The following is a 25,629-nucleotide window of genomic DNA, read 5'->3' on the forward strand; positions in this document are numbered from 1 at the left end:
TTGTCAAAGTAGCTGCAGTCGTAACCGTGGTCTTTCAGTGTTTAAACTTGTTTTTCCATTGCACATGTCTCTTTCTGTTTCTAATCTGCAATTCTGTGCTTTAGTTTCTTTCCATATGAGTCGACATTATCCCTCTGTCTCTTTCTGTTTTGTCACTACTTGCTGTATTGTATTAGAGTGGCTTTGCTTTTTCTGGAAGATGTAGATTCAGTGCATGGTGTAGGTATAGGGCCGCACGTACGGTTCAAGTCCACCCCTGATTTGTATTACCACTTAGTTACCTCTTTGCATCCCTCTATTTCATAGCTTACAGTACATACAAAACAGATTTCTATGTTCAGTTACTTCTTACTTAAACCTCATTACAACATTAAGATTAGGTTCACTGGAAATCAGAAAAAAAAACAAAAAACAAAAAAAACAACAGCAACTCTAATATCTATAAGAGAAAATATAGACCTTTTACAGAGCCAGATGAAAATGTGTAAAAACATATCGCTGTTTAGTGAAGCCATTAGCAAGAATGATGGGAGAAACATAAACAAACAAATATACGACCAAAGTGGAACAAAAAAATAATAATATAAAACTGAGATACGTCCAAAAATCCACAATTATATACCATAAAGAAATGGAATTTTGATCAGATTATTGTTCATATCTTAACATATTCCTTTGATTATTTATTTATTTATTTATTTGTTCTCCCCCCCCCCCCATTGTTGTTCCTTGTGCTAATGGCATTTGTGAAACATAACTCACACCCAATGTCTTGTCATCACTTTAAATTACGGGGTGTGCAAACTTTTGCACTTGACTGTAGCAGCCATGAGATCAGGCTTGTCAGATTGTCAGGACTCTAACTGTAACACCGCCCCCTGGTGGAAACAACCTGTAGTTTTGGTATAATTAAATATTTCACTGTAAGCATTCATTTTCTAAATCTAAACACTTATGCTTATGTACTTTTATATTGTGTAACCATAATGACAAATACAATAAACACCCCAGGCAGCACATAAAGCACTTTAAATTGACCTGAGGAGTTTAATTAGGTCATAGGAAAATATTAAATTCTTCAAATCTGGGAGTGAGAACCACTCATGCATCTTCTAGATGGATTTGTGGATGAGTGAACTGTAACTCCTAGCACAGAGCTTTTAGTATGTATTGTAATGAAGGTATTCATCTGTTAAGAGGTGTGTTTAGTCACCCACACAACAGCATGCCGCACCTTTTAATCTGTCAAGTTTAGATTTGAAGCTTACTCTAGAGATTATAAAGTGAAGTAGGAACTCACGTAAACATGTGTACAAAAATCAGATTCTTAATGTAAGCAGATGGTTTTGGGATATAGTTAGTGATGTGGTGGTGTTTTAGCAGAGCATGGACATGGATTTATTTATTTATTTTTTAAAGAAAAGAGGCCAACAGCTTCTTGCTTTCAGTCCTCCTCGTGCTGCACATCTGTTTAATTATCCTCCGTCACATATTTGTCCAGCATTCCTCATGGTGCCTTCAAAAAAATTTAAGACACCTCTCGTACCTACTTCCCTCAAATTCAAATTCACAAATTCAAGTAAGACAAACTGTCAGGTCAACCAGTCACCTATACTAAACATATTTAGTTATAACTGATGTAATAACATTTCTAGACATGCAATTGTCCCTACAGTATATACTGTAGGTTTATGTGATGTCTGATGTTAACTATAATAGTTTCCATGGTAGAGAGTCAATAATTTAGGCTTTAGGCTAGAGAGGCTTGTATTTTGTTTGTAAATATGAGCCATAGTCAGGTGAAAGTCTTAATTATTTTGATTTTGTAATGTTTATTGCAAATAGGTGTCGCAAATGTATCAGGTTTAAGGTATCAGTAAAACTGGCTATTGACAACAATTGATCGGTAGTACATTTTGACTTTTGCAACTACAAATTGAATATATACTCTTTCTAACGTATGCTGCACTTTTAAGTGTCTAGAGACCAACCCCTCTTCGAGTCCTACCTTCCTGCAGAACCAAAATGTCTAAAATCTTAATCAGTTTTAGTTGATCAAGAACTTCTTCTTAAGGCAATGATTAGATGGTCAGGTGGGCAGGTTTATGGTTGGAGCTGATGTCTTCAGGAAGGTAGATCTCCAGGAACAGGGTTGGTCACCACTGGTCTAGACCCATGCTCCCCTGCAGTACCTTGACAAACCCCTAGAGTTCATCAGACCTCCCAAATAGAAACTTGGATGGATATGGTGAATGAAACAGCAAATGAGGACAGCATTCTATAATTAACTTATTAATTTATTTATTTATAAAATAGTTTTGCTTATCCCTGATTTACACGTTTGCTTATTTAAGCCATTTATATTTGATGCGTTTGTGTATCTTACACCCAAAATCGAATCACCATTTGAATTGCACTGCCATTTTTCGACTTTTAAACCGTTCATTTATTTCACACCAGTTCACTTTTAAACAAAACTACAATCCCAATTCCAAAAAAGTTGGGACGCTGGGAACATTGTGCAACTAATTAGTTTAACTGGCAACATTTTGGTAACATGATTGTGTATAAAAAGAGTATCATAGAGAGGCAGAGTCTCTCAGAAGTAAAGATGGGATGGAATCTGGATGGAAGCAGATGTTGCTCTAAAACCTGTATATACCTTTCAGCATGTGCAAGCACTAATGCACCTCCATACCATAGGCACTAATGCACTTCCATACCATCAAAGATGCAGACCTTTGACCTGAGCGCTGATAAAAAGTCGGATGGTCCCGCTCCTCTTTGGTCCTCTTTAGTTTAGACGACGCGGCATCCATGGTTTCCAAAAAGAATTTAAAATTTCTATTCATCTGACCACAGAACAGTTTTCCAGTTTGCCTCGGTCCATTTTAAATGAGCTTTGGCCCTGAGAAGACGGCAGCGTTTCTGGATCATGTTCACATATGGCTTCTTCTTTGCATGATAGAGCTTTAACCAGCATTTGTGGATGGCACGGAGAACTGTGTTCACAGACAATGAGTTCTGGAGGTGTTTCTGAGCCCATGCAGTGATTTCCATTATAGAATCATGCCTGTTTTTAATGCAGTGCTGCATGCATGCAGTAGATTTTCACCCTTGTCCCTTTCGCACAGAGATTCCTCCAGATTCTCTGAACCTTTTGATGATATTATGTACTGTAGACGATGAGATATTCACAGTCTTCACAATTTTACATTGAGGAACGTTATTCTGAAATTGTTCCACAAATTGTAGATGCAGTTTTTCGGTGATTGTTGAACCTCTACCCAGCTTTACTTCTGAAAGACTCTGCCTCTCTAAGATACTCTTTTTTTTTTTTTTATACCTAATCATGTTATGACCTGTTCCCAATTAACCTCCAGCTCTTTCTTTTTATTAACACTTACTTTTCCAGCCTTTTGTTGCCCTTGTCCCAACTTTTTTGAGACGTCTTGCGGCCATCAAATTCAAAAGTACCTTATTTTTTTCCTAAAAATGGTACATTTCCTCAGTTTGAACATTTAATATGTTTTCTACGTTCTATTGTGAATAACAGATGGGTTCATGACCTTTGCAAATCAATGCATTCTGTTTTTATTTACATGTTACACAGCGTCCCAACTTTTTTGGAATTGGGGTTGTACGCGTGTGGTTTTTTTTTTTGTGCTGAAAGCTCTGCATATTTACTTGTTGCTTCACAGTGCCAGGTGAACTGTGCACTAAACGTGTCTAAACTTCTTCACACACTGCACTCTCTCACTTGGAATGCATTGTATAATATTCATGGGTGAGTTTATAAACCTGTGGTTTCGATCCTATTCCGCAGACACAGCACATGTTTTGTGTGTTTCGGCTCCAACATCTGTTTCAACTCATCAGGTAATTGTCACACATTTTATGAGCTGAATCAGTAGTGAGAGGTGTGTGGGATTCCTCAAGGAGCGCAGTAAGAACCACATGCTTTCTGTAAAAAGTTTGTTTTTGTTTGTTTACAATCTCACTTTGGCTATATCCATGAACTGCCTCTGATATTTGCACAGCAAAAGCCACTGGTTCACTGTAGCCCATGGCTATCTACTATACATTCGGGACAGTGATACTCTCGGACCTCATTAGAAGCTGATGAGACACCACACTTTCTTTTGTTAATAGCACAGGAAAGTCTTCAGGACGAAGGAGTTTATGGTGTCCGGTTTCTTAATAAAATGACAGACACCCCAATCATGGAATCACTTGGAGATACACAGTTTCTATAATAACAGGCACAAATACAACAGGGAGTATTTTGATCATAAACTCAAATCTTACTAGTAGCAAAAAAAGGAATAAAACTCTTTCTATAAAATGTTACTTAAATAAAACTTTAATACATCATTGTTAATAAATGAAATATGCTATATTACCACAGAACGGACAAAAAAAAGTTTCTTTCTCTGTGCTCCATGATATCAGGAGCTGATCCGTGATCAGCACCACCGCCGACCCTGACCCAAACGGGGAGGAGAACATAACCTTCCTTCCTGAGGGGACACATAGACAGAGCCGGGGAATGTGAGTGATGGTGTGTTCGTTCAAAGGGGAAAGAGTGTTTACAGAAATCAGAGGTGTGGTAGTGATTTTCCTTCCATCCTTCCTCAGAAATAAGTGAGATAACAAGGAGGATATAGAATCACATGGAACGTCATCATCCTCATACACCCTTCACACACATTCCTACAAACTGGGAATGAGATACACAAGTAGAAACTGCACTATTATCGTTACCATGAGTGGACACTGCAGGCCATGGATAAATGCAAATGAGGAAGATAAACAGTTATATGTATTTATTTAATATTTAATGAGCTAAATAAATGAGTTGAGTTCACAGAGAAGAAAATGAGCAAGGAGTGAATGCAGGTATTTCAACACTGATAAACACCTACACTGAGGTCAATGTGTTCCAGTGCCAAAACAATACTGTGAGAGCAAATGCCTTTATTTGTGTATATGTGAATGACTTGTTGCTAAGCAACAATGCTTGTTTTCTGCTTTGCTATAATAGTGTTGGATGTTAAACAGGTGCAGACAGCACTACTGGCCATAACAGGACTCCCAGGTTACTGTCTGTTTATGAAATATTAAGGGTGTGGGAGTATACACATGTAAATTCTTTATTTGGAAAGGCAATGTGAGTAGGTCTCAGATGTAATTTTTACACAAGGGGATATTGTGACGAAAAACCAGCACTGATCAGGATGTTGGGGTTGGGGGGGGGGGGCAGGTGACAGTAGTAATCCTTCGTTTATGGGCACGACAGTCATGATGTGTCCTGCTTAACGCTGTATGGTTCAAAGGTAATCCTGGTAAGTCTGGGGTTAAGACAACACAAACCCAGGGACAGTGATGAGGTTGTATTCACTTTTTATTTTACATTGGTGCCAGTTATAGAAGGTAAATGGTAAATGGTCTGCACTTATATAGCGCTTTTATCCAAAGCGCTTTACACTGTGTCTCATTCACCCATTCACACACACACACTCACACACCAATGGTAGCAGAGCTGCCATGCAAGGCACTAACTTGCCATCGGGAGCAACTTGGGGTTCAGTGTCTTGCCCAAGGACAATTCGGTACGTGGAGTCACGTGGGCCGGGAATCGAACCACCAACCCTACAATTAGTGGACAACCCGCTCTACCAGCTGATCCACAGCCGCCCAGGTGGAATAAAGAAGGAATAAAATACACCAGGCAGTGCTGTTATAGGAAAATAAATCAATGACAGGATGATGACTCTGTATGTTACCGCCGCAAAGTTGATTATTTTCCAGTAATAGCAAGTTTATTATTATTAATATTACAGTTTTTTTTTCCTCTGAAACCACGGCAATTTCCTAACAGTTACAATTTGTATTAATTGAAAATGGAATCGTACTTTCTATCCGTTTAATATTGTGGTATATCCATGAATCAAGTTAGTTCCTGTTATCACTTACATTATAACAGCTATAAACTTTTGTTCCCTGAAGTTAATAAAATGGAAAAAATATAAATAATAATAATAATAATAATATTTTTCAAAACACCAAGAAAACTCTACCTTGAAGAATGTTAAAGTTACATATTGCAATGTTAAAATTAATTTTAAAGGTACAGCTTTACCTTTGAATGCTGACACTGGAGACTCCTTCCATAAATGGTCAGTAAACATCTCATCACAGCAAATGTTACCATATCGATTGCACACATTTTTCTTAAATCCATTTTTGTGAAGCGGCCACCAAATTAGTCACTCTGTATGTGTGTTTCTACTATATAGACAATAATGTATTACAAGGAGTGCATTAATACAAGCCTGGCGGCCAGAACTACTTTCAGAAGTGCTTTTTAGAAACCTAATCAACAAAAATGTTTCAAAGCTGCATGCTGAAATAAACTGAAATAGAATTAAACTGAAAGCCAGACAAGTCTTTTCTTGTGGTTGATGGTATTTGAATCGGGCTTGCTACCTTCCAACCTGCAATGCTACAGCTGTGAGAGTGGCTCAGCACATAAACCTGTGATTTCAGCCCTTGTGTATCCTTTACCCGCAGCAGATTGGTGACTTCTATTTTTCATGGCTGATTCATGGCAGATGTTCAAGGGAGAAAATGATGGACCACACAGAACAACCGCATGTGCTACAGTTGGGCTTTAGTGTGCACTTTATGTAACAGGACAGCTTAAGCATGTGTTTCATGTAGCACAGATTCTTGTAGGAATGTGATTCTTTCGCATGCTACGTCTATGAAAGAGGGTGGTATGAGTGTACTTTTTGCATTGGTGACAATATTGTTGTTACCAATGGAATATATTAAAACCTTACTTTTGAAAGTTCTTGGAACAGTACATGTAGTCTAAAAGCAGTTTTACAGAGATCAGTGCCTTAACCTATGGTTAATCCTGGGGAAACTGGGATGGTTCTATAGTATGGACACTGGAGAAGGTCAATCAAGGAGGGAGCACGGTGGTCTAAACATTGTTTAGAGTGAACAGATAACAAATATGAAACCCACCCCACCCCACTCCACCCCCAGTGTTTCCAGGGGCAAAGTGGTAGGGTAGGGCAGTGGTAGAGGAAAGAAAGAATAAATGAAATGCATTCCAGTTTAGACCACACCCATGAGTTTAAATTCAAATATAAAGAGACAGACATTTGAAGCAGGCAGATATAGTTACAGATACAGATACAGATTCATACATAGGTACAGATACAGGTACACATAAGATGGAGGTACAGATGCAGGTACAGATACATATCCAGATAAATACAGGTACAGATACATATCCAGATAAATACAGGTACAGATACATATCCAGATACAAATAAAGGTACAGACACACATCCAGATACAAATACAGGTACAGATACATATACAGATGCAAATACAGGTACAGATTCATATATAAATACAATACATATACAATATATGCATTATTTCTGCAGCCCTCTTATGTGGCATGGTGCTGCAGCAGGGAGTGTGGAGCATAGCCACCTCACAGCTACATGGTTTGATCCTATGCTCAAGTTACTACGTGCAGAGTTTCAAATGTTTTACTCGGCTTCTGCAGTTTCTTCCCATCTTCCATAAACTTGCTGTTCAAATTACCACTCATCGCCACCCACCTCATGGCCGCTGTGTACCACAGAATCATTGCATTGATCGTACATTGATCTTGCCTCATATAACCCTGAGCTCTTGGAGTGAAAGCTCTGTGATTAAGTAATGAGCTGTGGCTTGTGAGACACTTTTTAAATAGTATACAGTAACAATCATAGAGGATTGTTTTTTCAATTTATCCATTAATTCACACACACACACACACACACACACACACACACACACTGGTGAGAGTGTGAATTCAGGCCATGTCTAGTGGGTGTATTTATAAGTGATGAAGGCCGCCTAGCCTTGCGTGCCACAGATGCTTCGGTATTGACCAAAGGCCAAGCGCATTCCTAAATCCCTCCATATCACAATCTCTCTCTCTCTCTCACACACACTCATACTGAAACACACAGGTTTGTCGTACTATCCTTGTGAGGACCTCCCATTATCATAATTTACATTCTACACTGAAATCTAACCCTAAGCTTAACTTCAGTAAAGTTTTTTCTTCTGTTTCCTCCAAATAAAAGTTACAGTCTTTGTTTAAAAAAAAAACACACAGTTTTCCTCATGGAAATGTCTCCACAAGGTCACAAACGTCAGATATTCCTATTCTTGTAAAGATATTCGGTCCCCACCAAGACATAAAAACATGCCTACACACTCACACACTGGACTCACTATCAACATTTCTGTGATGTCCAATTGCCTATTTGTCTTTGTCTTTCTCACACACACTCTTGCACACACATTCCCTCACAGTATTTTTGACTTTCCAGTCTTCTCTGTGTCTAAAATAAAACCCGATCCATTGTAGTTATTCTTAGAGGTGGCATAAACTGTGAAATATCCGTCTTTCATGAGTTTCAGCAGAGACAGGAACTTCCTGGAAATACGAATTGTGGAAAACCTGAGAGCACTTTTGTAAAGGCAATGGGAAGGAGGTAAGGAGCGAGCGCCAAGCCAAAGACCGTGTTACAAGGCGAGACTTCCTCTTGTAGTATCGAGAGCAGTTAAACTTCCAGCCTCACACTGTACTCCCGCTTAGCCAGCAGGATGTCACTGACGAGGTCGGGTATTGGGTAAGTCTTCACACCTTAGTCTAAAAAAAAAATGTATAAATAAATGCTAAACCAAAACTCAATTCAAATGAATGCACATTGTTACATTAAAAACATAATAATAAGCTCCCAGTCAGGATCATAGGATTATTAGGCTAGTAGTAGCTTATTACTTAATAAAGTCACTCCATATTAAATGAATTCATGATTAAAAAGCAATTAATAAATAACAATATGGTTACATTATGTAAAAACAATCACTTTTAATAATTTTCCACAGATGTAGTTGTTGTGTAAGCAGTTAAACACTTGGGGGCATGATGTTGTAGGAAAATAATCAATGACGAGGGGTGTGATGCAGCCGACGCTAAGCAAAGTTACTGTCATCACCAGAAGTTGAATATTTTCTAATATTTTCTAAGGGATTATTCTTTTTATACCCCAACAATTTGCCAACACTAACATTAAAGAAAAAAAAACATGTTATAGAACTACATAACACTTTTTAAAAGTTACATTCATACCATTACAGTTACTTTTAATGTTGTGAAAAAGCCACAAAACAAGTTAGGTCCTGTTATTACTTACCTTATAGCAGCTATAAACAGCTACTCCTCTCTTTTTTATTCTGTCTTGAGAAAAAAAGTGTCAAGCATCTTGTTATGCTACCAAGAAACGACAAAGCGCAAAGTCTTCAATCCTGAAGACATTCCTGCATGAAATTACAGCTTTACCTGTGACTGTTACAAAGCATTGACACTGGACACTTCCTCCAAAACTGCTAAATAAACACGTCTTCTTTTAACCTGTTTATGTGAAGTACCCAAGTCACTGTGAATGACATTAAAATGTATAAATTATATATTAAATTGAATGCATTGATATAAACATGTGATTTGTTTTACTGTCACAGCTGCTGTTAGAGAAAATTAACAATCAACACCTTCTGACAATCAGGTTTCAGAATCAGATTCAACAGTACTGTGGTATAATGGTTACAGGTTTTACATCATCTCCTATACAGCATGGTTAGACACTTCCTACAATTGAGTCGATTCAGAGTCGAATCACTTTCTCACCGAATCCTATTCAGTGAGTTTGTTTGGAACCTAACCAAGACCAGCTCTCTCAGACAGAGAGAGGACTCGATTCAGAGTCAAATCACTTTCTCACTGAATCCTTTTCACTGAGTTTGTTTGGAACCTAACCAAGACCACCTCTCTCAGACAGAGAGAGGACTCGATTCAGAGTCAAATCACTTTCTCACCGAATCCTTTTCAGTGAGTTTGTTTGGAACCTAACCAAGACCAGCACTCTCAGACAGAGAGAGGACTCGATTCAGAGTCTAATCACTTTCTCACTGAATCCTTTTCAGTGACTTTGTTTGGAACCTAACCAAGACCACCTCTCTCAGACACAGTTTCAGAGTGGTTGTTTTGGTCTTAACCCGAGTGTGATCATTGTGTTCTCAAACAAACCACACTGAGGGGAAATACACAACAGGGTTTGATTCAAAGTGATAAACACTGCGTATGTGAAAGCACCATTTTAGAACATTGAGAAGAGCCGAGTAATTAAACCTTGGGTTTGGCACATGATGAACATTCTCATTCATTCACTAAGTTTCTCATCTGAGCTTGACTTTTTGCAGTGTAACACAAGTAATATCCCCATCATATGTCTTGCCTTGTCCCTTTTCTCATGTTTAAATACAATTTAACAAGACACGTCATATTTACTTGCTTTCTTTAATCTCACTGTGAACTATCCATGAACTGTCAATTAAATGCTGAAAGTCCCATCATTGAGACTTATTATGTAATATTTAATAATTTGTGGCAACCATCCTCTTTCCGTTTCAGTCTTACACACAAAAACACACTCATTTAAAAAAAAAAAAAAAAATTTATATGCGACGATGGTATGATGTCAATGCAAGTAGGAGGAGAAACAGGGATATCGCGTTGCATCCCTTTCCATCAAATGACTGGAGCAGGAAAGTGATCCGGAGTGTTACAGACAGCAGGCGGAGGTGAATAAATCAGAGACATGTGAGATGCAAAGGAGATTCAAGCCACTAAAATGAAGAAGAAATGAAGTGGATGAAATTCCCTGACATATAAACATACAGTACACTTTCCATGTACAACAACAGCTTACTGCAACGTGTTAATATGCTAGATCACTGGAATATCTCAAACTAATGTATCTGTGGGCATGTCCATGTCCATTCAACCATCTATTTTTGATACAGCTTATCCTACAGAGGGTCGTGTGGGAGCCTGGAACGTATCCCAGGGAATATGGGGTACAAGGCAGGGGACACCCTGGATGGGGTACCAACCCATTGAAGGGATCAATCTCATACGTATATTCACACAACCCATTCATACACTACGGACAATTTGGAAATGCCAGTCAGCCTACATTGCATGTCTTTGGACCGGGAGAGGAAACCGGAGTACCCAGAGGGAACCCCCGAAGCACAGGGAGAACATGCAAACTCCACACACAGGAAGGATTCGAACCAGGATTCGAGGCAAAAGTGCAAACCGCTAATCTAGACAAATCTACACAATGCATTGACAATTCATTAAGCTCAGCATTTATTTGACACAAGATATTAGTATTAAAAAGTTGAAAAAAAATGGTTTACTAAACCCATTACTAAACCCGATTTAAGAGCAACAACAACAAATAAAATCCCATTTAACGGTTCTGTTTTGTCATAGTTTCATTTTGAAATAAAAGTTGTTTTGAAAGTGAGTTTGGGAGAAGCACAACTCTTGAAGCTCCACCTTCTTCCTAGTTAACGTCTTAAACATTCCCATCTTTCTTCCTTTCTGACTCGTGACGAACTTTCTACACCTCCTTATTTCCCCCGTACTATTCAACTCCTATACAAGACTCATCAGTGAGATTAGGTGGTGCCTATCACAAAGCAGCATCCACCAAGACCCTGAGTTCACTCCCCAATGACAGGTCCACAATCACTCTTTGAACCATTTAGTTGAAGGTGTGGTGTGAACTCTGAAACAGGTCATTTGTGACTTGTGGCTGAAAGCATTTTAACAATTAGATACCGAGATATCTATTATTAAATCACCACAAAGCACATCCCATGCTGCGGGGCTTTCCTCTGGGTGCTCCGGTTTCCTCCCCCAGTCCAAAGACATGCATGGTAGGCTGATTGGCATGTCCAAAGTGTCCGTAGTGTATGAATGGGTGTGTGAATGTGTATGTGATCGTGCCCTGCGATGGATTGGCACCCTGTCCAGAGTGTACCCCACCTTGTGCCCCATGCTCCCTGAGATAGGCTCCAGGTTCCCCATGACCCTGAAGAAAAGGATAAGCGGTATAGAAGATGGATGGATGGACAAAGCACATTTAAAAACAGAGCCAAATTGTATCTTATCTATAGTCTTATATGTTTTGTGATAAGACCACTTGCTTATGAAATATTGTTATAATTCCTGGTTTTTAGACAATGGCAGGTCATGATGGTGCGTGTCTGAATTCAGTTGGCCTATGAGTTCTATACAGAATAGTCTATACTGTATATATGAACGTATTCACAGTTGACTTAGATATACTGTGTGTAGCGAGGCTTTCATTCTGAAATTCATTGGTATTCAGATCTTGGTCGTTACTACAGACTTTAGTGCTACTCAGAGAGTTGCACAGGATTTGCACGCACAGGGTGGGGTTTGTAAAACAGAGGCATGGCTCAACTATGCTCCATTCTGAACTTGAAGCCAAGTCCATATTCATTGCAGGATTTAGGATTGAACATGAAGCATTATTACATGAGCACTATTGTCTGACAGTTTGATGTAATTACAATATATCATGCAAAAACGCATGTTTTGAGCTCAAAAAAAACATTGAATGTCATTCAAGGCCAATATTAAACATATAAAGACATTAGTAATTATCTAATAGTATAGTATCTAATAGTATTGTTCTATCAAAGTATAACCTTTAATTGAAGTGAGCATAAACAGTGTCATAAATTTTAGACTTACGTTACTGACTTGGCTCATGGGTATGATTGCAGACAGAGCCCTGTTTACAAAGATTTTCTAACCATATTCTACAACCTCAGTGGGGGAACTCGCATTCCATCAGGATCTTGCAGTGTATTTTAGGCCCTCCTACTCATCTTGACTACGGTATGCTAATCACTGTTTTTGTTCAGACGAGTGCTATTTAAGATCTGCTGTTTTTAACTACTCTCAGCTTTACACCACTACACTCATCAGTGTTATGATATTCTATACCGAGCAGCTGTTAGACCCGTTATTAATGTTATTAATGAGATGAAAGGCTTGCAATGACATAGTATGAACATCACAGTATGGTATACAGGACCATAAAGGGGCAAATCATGGCTGCACCTGAGGGATCCGGGTCCTCTCGGACAGCTCTTACCTCTGTGCATAATTACAAATGTTCTGAGGTCAAGAGTGGAGGATGTGATATTTCTCCTGTGTGGTCATGTATGCTTAGCGTCAAGGGATTAAGTGCATTTAGTTTTTGAGCAGTTGTGGTTAATTCTGTATTTACATTAAAGGCATTTGGCAGACGCCCTTATCTATCAACTTAATGATTGTATGAGCGTGTGTGTGACTGGGTGAATGAGAAGCGCTAAGGTTAAAAGGCACTATATAAGTGCAGAACATTTCCCATTCTTTAATTACTGTGCCCTTGAGCTCCAATAATGAAATAACACGTAATTAAAGTCTGACAAAAAACATGATGCAATAAATACATACAGAAAATAACAAAATTAAATGGAAAAAATAATGACATTTTCAGTACATTTTTATATTTTGAAAAACAACAGTATTAACTGCTTTTTTATTCATGTGGGGGGTTGTAGGGTTGGGGGTGGGGTGAATCTATCTCGTTCAGATGATATGTAGCACACTGATTGTAGTATATGATATGTAGTATATGATGTAGTATTGATTGGAGTATATGAATAGTGTTAAGCAAGTAATGATACAATACACTTCAATTTTTGACTCTTTCTACACGATTCAGTTCAGCACTTATATGGCCCGATATGATTCATCTTTTTATCATGGTCAGTGTCGTGCTGAATCTGGAGCCTTTCCTGGGAACCATGTGAGTGAAGGGGTACCAGTCCATCATAGCCAATATGATTCAGTTCAGTTACATTTTCCACCACGGGAAATTTTTTTGGATAAAGGACTTTCCTGCTTCCTTGTAACATGACAAGCTGCATTTTTTTTTTTTTCTATTACAAGTCTGTCTTCCAGCTTTATGAGGAAAAGCTTGGAGGGTTGGGGTGGAAAATGCAGATTTGCAAGTACAGACCACACCTTCAACTAAAAGAGATTGTGTAACTGTAAAAACGGGGAGAATTCTGAGAACTTGGTTGGATACTGCATTGTGCTAGACATTCCAGCCCCCAAATAAGAATCTTCAGTAGGAGTTGCTGTTTAGCAGACATGAGATAGGGAGGTTGGTTGGTACGGAGACTGCGTCACTAGTAGAAATCGAGAGAGATGAAAACCATTGAAAGTTAACTTGGAAAATTGTGAAGCTGCAGGCACAGTCTTTATCATACTATGCCATTTTGGCACCAATGAAAGAAGCGATTCTGGTTGTTCAAGATGTCCACCATGATATTACAGTGTTCAGCTACAGTAGATAGAGAAGATTTGTACATGTTTGTAGATTACAGTAACTCAAACTGTGTCCAAAAACACATTAGCAAGTCCGTGTCATATTTATTGAAGCAAAAAAAGTTATCCAATACCAACTGGGCCTGTGTGAAAATGTATTTGCCCCCGTAGTTACTAATTCCCCAAATCTATGAAAGTGCATTCATAATGGGGTTCAGCTGGACAAGACACATCCAGGCCCGATTACTGCAAACCCTGTTCAATCAAATCAACACTTAAATAGAACTTTTTCAACAGTATGAAGTTGGTTAAAATGTTGTACCCAGTAACACACTTATCCGAAGTTGAAAGATATTCCAGAAATGATGAGGAAGAAGGTGATTGTAACCCTTCCCAGACTGATGTGATGGCCTCTCTTGCATCAATAAAGATCACTGCTCATGACTCCACTATCAGAAAGACACTAGTCAAAAATGGCATCCAGGGAAGAGTGGAGAGGTGAAAACCACTGCTAACCCAGAAGAACATTCTGTGTACTGATGAGTTGAAAGTGGAACTGTTTGGAAGACAGGGATCCCATTATATGTGGTGTAAACCAAACACAGAATTCCACAAAAAGAACATCATACCTACAGTCAAGCATGGTGGTGGAAGTGTGATGGTGTGGGGATGCTTTGCTGTTTCAGAGCCTGGGCAACTTGCAATAATTGAGGGAAACATGAATTCTGCTTGATACCAGATACCAGAAAATCCTAAAGGAGAATGTCTGGTCTTCAGTCCTTAAGTTGAAACTCAAATGCAAGACAATGATCCAAAGTAAAGTTCTAGTTCTAGAAGTAAGTGAAGTACTGATCTCCAGTTATCGGAAGTATGTGGTTGCAGTTATTGCTGCTAAAGGTTCACAACCAGATTTTATGTTTAAGGGGGCAATTAGTTTTTCACATGGGTGATAGGTGGTGGAAAACTTTTTTGTTTTGCTTCAATAAAAAAAAAAAAAAAAACTGTGCCTTTGTGTTGCATTTCGTTTGCAGATATTAAACTATTTAGTATGAGATACACAAACAGAAGAAATCAGATATTTTTTCACAGCACTGTACATTAGCTTCATTGCTTTAAATGACAGCTAGAGTTTCACTTCTTGAGCTCAACTTAGTGAAAGAAAAAGATACAACATGGGTAAAAAATCTGAAAAGGTACTGTACATGGGATGCCAGTTAAATGCTCAGCATGCCTCTGACTGCCAGACTTATTATGGCATAAAAAGGAAATACATCTTATGCCACATGAGTATAATTCCATTGATCCCAGAATAAAATTAACATCAGGAGTTGTTTAGATTTCAGCTCAGCATAAAATTGCAAGGAATAAAGTCCTATGCAGAAACTAGATACAGATCTCTGTTCTAAATGAATGAAAATTGACTATTTGGTCAGCCTGGTGGTGTAGCAGGTACTGTTGCCACCTCACAGCTGCAGAGGCCCTGGTTCAATCCTGAGGATGTGTTACTGTCTGTGTGGAGTTGTTCATGTTCTCCCCATGCCCTTTCTCTGGTTTCCATCCACATCCCAAAAAAATACATGTACATGGATTTCACTATGCTAAATTCCACTAGGTGTGAATGAGTGTGTGAATGCATGTGCATGGTGCCATGTGATGAACCAGTGTCTCAAACAGGGTGTCTTACACCTGCTATTCATAGGATAGATTCCAGACTAATTGCAACTCTGACCAGGATAAAGTGCTTACTGAAGATGAAGTCAAAGAGAACAAGTGAAATGCTACTTAGATTTATAGCATTAACTGGGAAAAACATTGCTCAGAGCATCACACTGCCTCTGCCGGCTTGTCTTCTTCCCCTGGTGCATCCTGGTGCCATCTCTTCCCCAGGTAAACTATGAACACGCACCCGACCATAAATATGATGTAATAAAAAATGTTATTCATCAGACTAGGCCCCATTCTTCCATTATTCCATGGTCCAGTCCTGATGCTTACATGCCCACTGTTTGTGCTTTAGGCAGTGGGAAGAGCTCAGCATGGGACCACTCTGTGTGTTCTGTGTGTTCTGACACCTTTCTATCATAGCCGGCATTAATTTTTCTTTTTCTCTGTGGGATCAGACCAGCCTCCACTCCCCACATGCATCAGTGAGCCTTGGGCTCCCATAACCCTGATGGTGGTTCGTGGCTTGTCCTTCTTTGGACTACTTTTGGTAGGTAGGTACTAACCACTGCATACCGGGAACACTATACAAGACCTGCTGTTTTGGAGATGCTCTGACCCAGTCATCTAGCCATCAGAATTTGGCCCTTGTTAAAGTCACTCAAGAACTATCTCACCTCTTGACAGGTGGCACTGTGACAAGATAATCAATGTCACAATCAAGATAATCAATATAATCAATGACAGTTCACCTGTCAGTGGATCGATTATATGTAATAATGTTCTTAGTCTTTGAACTTATTCAGTTAAATTTTCCTGCAGACACAATTTTTCTCTGATGTGAATATTGTTTTATTTGGCATATACAGTACAATGAATTCCAATCCCTATATTGTGTACATTTACTGTATGGTGAAAAAGATGCCATTTTAGAAGCCATTTATACAGCCATCAGATTGGGAGGCTTACATTTAAAAAAAAAAAAAAAAAAAAAAAAAAAAAAAAGCCTGGATGAAGATAAGATCTTGATCATTCCTTCTTGTGATTTTGTTTACTTGAAAAAGTGACATGCTTAAAAGTGATTTACTTTTTAAAGGAATTTGGCAGCATTGATACAAACAAAATAAAAGCAGTAACAGACAGAAACACAATACATGTTAGCGGTCATGTGGCTATACTACATGCCTGGAGTCTAAAAGAGGAGCCTAATGGCAGGGTCTCACAGGGAGGTGCGGTGGGGGGGGGGGGGTGTTTTCTGTTTTCTCCTTAACTCTACACACATAGCTGAGCTCACATTCCCAGCTGTTGCGGCTCTGCCCTTCTTCCCGAAGGAACGATGCCATAAAGGCCAAGGTGGTCATTCTCACGACTCAAACGGACCCTCCGCTCTTGACATATTGCCATTTTAGAACTGTATGGACAAAAATAATCATATTAGCTGGAAATAAAATGGACGTTTTGCTAGAATCACCATGAGGTGCTGAAACTTTACCACAGCTTTCTTAAAAAAACAAAAAAACAAAAAAACACTAGTTGCAAAAAGAGCTGGAGGCTCTTTTATTCTGGTTAATAAAAATTCAAACTCCATGGTAACATCTGTAGCTGGCTTCAAAATCTGTAGCTGGGGAATTTATTACCCAATCTCCTGACAAGGCAGGTAAAATCTGTACCTGGGCCTCACTACAAGATTTATGCCGTCTTATTCGAGGTTTAAAATGGGAGAGACCCCAGATCTAATTCACAGATGTTTGTCCTGGATAGTTCTTCAGTCGTCAAATCGCCCACGTTACAAGATTTCCACAACACAACAACCTGACCAAAATCATGACTCTCAGAACATGGCTTATGTAGAATTTCCCTTGAACAAATGTGACTAGATGATAGTTCAGCTCGGCTGTCACTGGATCTATGTCTTTCATCCATGACATCAGCGTTCCCTCCAGACTGCACTGATACTGAATTGTAAATAAATGCTGAATAAATGTTTAATATTTTGATTTTAAAGCAGGGGAAGCGGTGACTGGATTGGGAGTAGGTCGGAGAGGTTAAGATGGGATTTGAGAAGATCAATTTTAACCCTAAGATCAATCTAGAATCCGAACACCTTTTGTGATTGTAGGGAGGGATGAATAAGCCTCTAATTCAGCCTGACTATCCTCTTGTGTGGCCCAGGCCTAAAACAAACAAGATCCTACGTGTCCTAACAAGAAACAGAAACAATGTTTATTCTGTACACTACATGATTTATACTGAAATCACAACTACTACATTCTGTTTATACTCAAATACATCTGTTTATGATTTCTCCTAGCACTCTGACTGACTGTTGCCTCTATCAGTTCTCCAATCACACTAGGAAACTCTGAGGAAAAAAAAAATTATATATATATGACTTTGCTTTTTATGCCACAAAACACTTTCCTGGAAATTTCAAAAAAAAAAAAGAGACAAACAAGCCAGAATCTCATTAACCATAGATGCTGATAAATGGATAGCAGATATATAGCAGATAGATAACAAATATAACATAATGGCAAACTTTCACTGTACAATTCTTCAAAACCTGAATTACTGTTTCATCAGCAAGCATTGGATAAGCAGAGTGAGTGGAGTCGCTATGCTGAATTTTCAGTAGTAATTATTTGGTGAGCACGTGGTAACATGGAATAATGTTCACAACACCAGTGACTAAAGTGTGTCTTTATGCGTCACTCCAAGATTGATGTGTAAAGTGTAATATCATCTCCATGTTTAGGTTCCTGTGACCACAATGATCGATTTCTATTGATTTCCGTCTCACTCATTATAAAATACAATAGTTGCGAATAAATAAGTACTTTGTGGTCACAGAATAGATTGAAAGAAACTCATGGTCTTAATATGTTCATCTGTATCTAACCACCATGTCATGTCAGATTCTCCGTAAGATCCTGGATATCTGAATCCTCATTTTTAGTCTGTCTAGTTCAAGAAAAGTTCAAAATCATTAACGCTGTAGTCAGTTTCTCTGACTGTCCCAAGTGTCTCCTAAAGAGAAAATAAAGAAACAGAACAGGATGGTAGTGTGACAAACAGCTGTTTCACTAAACCCATGCTCACTCCTTCATTCTGTCCTTCATTGCTCAGAATGAACAGCTCTATTCTTTGCAGAGGAACATCATTTGGGGATGAATGAGCAAGAACAGGCAGGCCCGGGTAATATTTCAGGACAGGAGACAAAGTGAGGAAGGCATAAGAAAAAAAAAAAGTCAGTGCATTACAGAGAGAGCCTCTGATCGTGATGGAGACGTGGATATTTCCAGTCTTTTTGTCTTCTTGTCCCGGTTACAAGCATAACTGTGGAATGTGATGGAGGGAGGGTGAAATGCTCCCATGCTCCTCACAACAGTGACTTTTTCACAGACAATCACTCCCAGTGTTCAGGCATGGAGAAAGCACGGACATTACACTGTGCGGCATCTTAATTAGCTGCTTCACAGAGGAAAACGCACTTCTGGGAATTCACAGAGACTACATCTATTCATATATCAGTCAATGAAAAGACTATTTTCCAGACTTGATTTATTTCAGTTCAGATGAATAATGCTCACTTGTATTGAATTATATTATATTAACTCAATGTAGCTGCTATAAAATTTATATTCACAGCCACTAAACTATAAACAAATATACTGCAACCGCCATGTCGCTGTTTTTCGTCTTCGTCGTCATCATCTTCTTCTTCTTCTTAGTATACATGCAAATACCCACTACTGAAATATGACCATTTCTCACACTCAGTACGTTTACATGGACAACAATAATCCGATATTAACCCGATTAAGACGATACTCTGATTAAGAAACTAGCATGTAAACAGCGATTTTTAATTACCTTATCCGATTAAAGTCATACTCGAAGTAAACACAAATGGAATTAAGGCGTGTGGAGTTTTCCTGTTTTAGTCGCATTATCGACGTGCGTTACAGACATGTACGCACCTTAATCACACTATTAACGTCATGTGGGAGTTTTCACTGCATTTTTCTACAGGACACGTACACACACGGCAGTGCTCAACCGTTTGACGGCAAACAAGAGAGCACGGCTGCGTCTGAAACCACGTACTTGCCTACTATATAGTAGGTGAAATACATGTATTTCGGCTACTATATAGTAGGTGAGTGCGCAGTTTGGAACGCAGCCCACGACTTCAAGCAGTCGCCTATTAGCACGTATAGCTTTCGTAAAAATTTTAAATAAAAACACCCAAAACTGTATACGGTACCATAACGAAGACCAACTGTATGTCGATAGGTGAAATTCTGGAGGGAATGTCGGACGGCGTGATGTGGGGACGTAATGACATGTACCGTTAATCGAACTATGTTCTATAAGATGTAAAACAGGAACATGAAAGGAGTATTCTAAAAGCGACTCATGTAAACATCTTAATCACAATATTGTCTTATTCAGAATAAGGTCAATAATTAGATTACTGCTGTCCATGTAAACGTAGTCACTGTTCACATGGGTGCCACGGTTAATGTAGTGCATGTAGAAACTTTACACACTGTACAGTTTTACACACTGTAGAGTCTCACTTCTAATTTTCGACCTAAACAAGGCTTGTTTTAGTGCCATCATCCCAGATACATCAAATCATAGAAAGCATCTCCGTAGAAAAACTGCTATTTCTGTTTGGATTAATGTTGTTTAAAATCAGAATATAAGTACAAAAATAAGGAATACAAGCTCAGCATTGGTGCAAATATATGTTCTTGTTGTAAATGGTGAAAATGATAAAAAGGCAAATGATTCCAGTTAGATTATTACAACTTTTATAGGGCAAAAAATGCCCAATAGGTCGTAATGTTAGCACAGTTCCCACAGCATGAAAATCACACAGCAGTGAGAGATTTTAAATGCCAACTGTTGCACAACTCCATCCCCATCAGTTCACACATTTATGTAGACGCACAAAAATATCAACTGAAGGAAAAAATTGTCCAAGTAAAGCAGCAATATCCTGACATTTTACCATTTAATTGCTTTGGCATCTGATTTATTTATTTATTTATTTGCTGCAATCTTTGTCAGCGTTTAATATTTCAGATTTTCAGTTTAATTGTAGGCACAACTACAAAGTACGGTTTTCTAGGACTAACAGAATCTGCTTTTCCACTATACAGTATATGGTAAAGACAATAGCGGAATAGTTTACTCTTTACTCACAGTAAACCTGCTTGTATATGACTAACTCTAAACTTCATTGATGAGAAAAAGCTGAGAGAGATGGCATCTTTCCTTTTGCTCACCCCTTTTATTAGTCAGAGACATACTGTACTGATTACAAAAATAACTGCTGAGGTTAGGTTCCCCTCGACATACTGACTCACACATCCACACACACTCACATGCACTGGATACATACACTTCCCATCTGTCAGCGGCTGTGCACATCTGGATGAACAGGATCTGGATGAAGTGGGTGTGTCCATGCAGTCACACCAAACAGCCTATAGCTCTTAGCAGGCATGGCCCATATACACACCCACCCATAAACACACTCATTTCACCTTTATCATCAAAAGCTGTTACAGAGTCACAAGGACATTTAGTTATCTGTCAGAAACACACAATTGCTGCTGACTTCAATGAGAGTATTCACAATATAAACTCCTGGCAATGCTTGAAATTACAGAATGTACTATTGTATAATGCTTGAAATTACAGAATGTCCTCTTGTATAAAGCTTGAAATTATAGAATGTACTATTATGTCACCACGAGTCAACCAATAGGAGGCAGTGTACTGTAGGTGGGGCTTAAGGCATAGATGCCAATGTCAAAGCTTGGATCAGTGATTTATTTATATAAATATTTGTAATATTAGGCAAAGTTAACTTAATATCCCAGCAATATCTGCTCAAAAGATAAAGTCCATCCATCTTCTACCGCTTACAGGGAACCTGGAGCCTATCCCAGGGAGCATCAGGAACAAGGCGGGGTACACCCTGGACAGGGTGCCAATCCATCACAGGGCACAATCGCATACACACTCACACACCCATTTATACACTACGGACACTTTAGACATGCCAATCAGCCTACCATGCATGTCTTTGGACTGAGGAGGAAACCGGAGTACCCGGAGGAAACCTCCGCAGCACGGGGAGAACATGCAAACTCTGCACACACATGGCCACGGTGGGAATCGAACCCCCGACCCTGGAGGTGTGAGGCGAACGTGATAACCACTAAGCCACTGTGCACCCAAGATAAAGTCTAGCTCCTTAAATAAAAATAACCAAATGTAATAAATACAAAATATAAGTAATAACATGCCTAGTGTTGCACCGTGACATGGATTAATGTTGCAACGCAAGGCTTTAGAAACAGAAATCTCTACATGTTTCCGATTTTAAGGCAGCTAATTGTACATAAAGCACCTTTAGTTTTAACTGTGATTTAAAAACTGAGTTTTAAAATGTCTTCTTCTTCTGCAGGATAATTAAAACATCTCACTCTGCGTGCTTTGCGTGTTTCTTCCCTACGTCACTGACTGTCGCACATCAGAGCACTTCATTTCTGCAAGCACTGAGCGCTGAAACACTCGTGATTCGAACCCACACTTTGCTCTTGAGTCAAGGTGCAGTTCATAGCATTTTTCATGATCGTGCTTGCTGATACTGCTCTGTCTGCTCAGGTCAGCTGTTCTCTCACGCTTTAAAAAAATAAATAAAAATACTGCTTACACCAATTAGCATATCTTAAACATAGAACTCAGCACGAGGAGTTTATGACAGCAGCATACTGTACAAGAGCGACTAACATAAACAGAGCTAAAGTAAATGTTCCATGATGCCTCTGATTACTTAATACTAGTTGTCAATCATTTTGGTATCAATATCATTAGTGGTACCAAGTAGAAGTACTAAACAAAAAATGCTTGATCTTTCATGATCTATGCATTAATAAATAAATTATTTTAAAAAATGATAAATTATTTTATTATTTTATTATAGCATGCATGTAGTGATATTATTATATGTTTATTTTAAAGTAACAAGTGTGCACAGTATTTAACTACGTCTGCACCATGAGCGCAGGGTTATTCAACCTCTTAAGACACATATCATGGTGCTCATGCAATACACACCTGTTTTTAGATGCAACCATGTAACTGAATAGTCACATCAGTTTTACTATATGTGAAACGTGATATCATGACATTTTACAGTCTCATAGCTTTGAATTCCAATTTGAGTGTCCCTGCTGGACAGTTCTCGTGTGTGTGTGTGCGTGTGTGTGTGTTTATGTGTGTGGACTATTCTGCTGGATGACTCATTCTTTCCATTGCTAATGATGTTCCAGAAGGAATTAAAACATGGAGCATGCCACTTTGTGCTGCCGATCACATGGCTCAGGCAACCTGCAGTGACACGGACCGACCTACAAGGGGCGCTACCACAAATCCTGAGTGCCAGATAAGTGTGCAAGAGAAAACAAAAATGCAATGTGTGCTTCAATTATACATTTTATCTTTTTTTTTTTTTTTTTAAGTGTATCCTATAACGTCCTATAATGAATCCTACAACGAGCCAAAACTTAACAGACTCTCCAGATCTTATTTGAAAAAGGACATGTGACATACAACAGATTTACTACAAATATGTCAAAAAGCCTGGCACCCTGTCCAGGGTGTACCCCGCCTTGTGCCTGATGCTCCCTGGGATAGGCTCCAGGTTCCCCGTGACCCTAAAAAGGAGTAAGTGGGAGAGCATGGATGGATGGATGGATATGTCAAAAAGCAAACTACATTGGGAAGATTAAAAAGCAGCTATAAAAGCAAGGGATGGGTACTCAAGACTATTTCTATGACATTCCAAAAGGGAGATGCAAACTTTCTGACTTATGTCCATCCATGCATGTTCTGTACTGGGGGAGCTTGGAGCCTATCCCAGGGGACTTGGGGCACAAGGCGGGGGACACCCTGGATGGGTGCCAATCCATCGCATGGCACAATCACACACACTCACACACTTTAGAAATGCCAATCAGCTTACAATGCATGTCTTTGGAGGGACTGGGGGAGGAAACCGGAGTACCCAGAGAAAACACCCTCCGGGAGAACATGCAAACTCCACGCATGCTGGGCAGAAATGCGAGGCAAATGTGCTAACCACTAAACCACTGTGCCCCCTACTTTCTAAATCCTGTGATTTTATTATTTCACTATTAACATCTTAGCATACACTGACTGTTTTTTTTGTTTGTTTGTTTTTTGTTTTTTTGTAGTACAATATGCAACATCAGTATAACTTAAGGGTGTGCAAATATTTGCACTTGCACTGAATTTATTAAAAAAGAAAAAAATATATACATTTTAGGAAGTTGCTGTATATTTTTCTTTTTGTGGAAAATTAATTACTTATAAAGATTAATATGTAAATAGTTCGGGGGGGGGGGGGTCTTTATCTGCAGTTTGTCTGCACGACTGGAACTAAGGAACCGAACAAAAACCTCCTCTATAAGGCATAACTTCCTAATAAACATTTCCATTTGTAAATGCAATGCAAGGTTTCACACCTTTGTTCTGGTATTCCGGGTTGAGTGTGGCACAGGAAATCCTGTACGTGTGGCAGGAAGTGCTTTCATCAAACTCTGTATAACCTGAAGGTGAAGAGATGAAACCCAGAGAGAAAGGGTGTGTTTGAATTATCTTTGAAATAAACAATACCATTAGTGCTCAGTGAGGTGAGCTCAGTGTGGTGCACTTGCTTGTGTGGGTTAAACATGAACAAAACTGTATCCGAACACTGTAAGATCAACCAGAATCACTTCTTTTTGTTCTCACTGTACATCATGCATTGTTAAATCTTTTGAACATTGCATTTATTCATCCACTGTGCTTTTAATAGCATTGTTCATTTAATCGCTTTATGTTCTGTTGCTAGGTTTAAAAACATAACTCAGCCAGTCATGCTCACGGAGTTGCCAGCACACCTACATCAGAGAATACCAGCAGACAATGGCCGCCATCATTGTGCGGCTCTAGTGTGTGTGTTGTTATGGGGCAGTTCAGCAGTCTGCTGTATTGTGAGGGGGCGACATGCCAGGCTTGGTGGCCGCTGCCCCGTTGCCCCCGCTCGGCCGTGCCTCGGCAGGAATGTGATGACTGGCGCAGTGAACAGAGCCGTGTATTCATTCTGAGCAGGACTGGGCTTTGGCTCGCTCTTTACTGACACACACACGCTTGCTAGACATGCGCTCTCTGAAGGGTCTGTACTGAGCCTCCTTGCTGCTGATAGTCCTGAATTAACCTTCACGTCTATACTCCATTGACACAAGCAACCAGTTCAGATTTGACTGAAATACAGTTGTAAAATTCAAAGTAAAGCATACTTCTTGTTTAACAACAGAAACAGTATTTAAAGTAAACAAATCACCTTCACATGCTTGCAGAACAACGTTCTGACAGCTCATCTAGATTATCATAGCCGTTGTAGATCTGTTAAAATGATTTTAGATTCGCATTTTACCTTAGCATGTGACGAGACTGAATATCTCAACCTGTCACAAATTATGAAACAGTGTTCCTAAAGGCTGGAAACCAGAAACCCTTAGCTACAGAACTTATGT

The sequence above is a fragment of the Ictalurus furcatus genome, chromosome 13, assembly GCF_023375685.1.
Source record: "Ictalurus furcatus strain D&B chromosome 13, Billie_1.0, whole genome shotgun sequence".
NCBI classification, from domain to species: domain Eukaryota; kingdom Metazoa; phylum Chordata; class Actinopteri; order Siluriformes; family Ictaluridae; genus Ictalurus; species Ictalurus furcatus.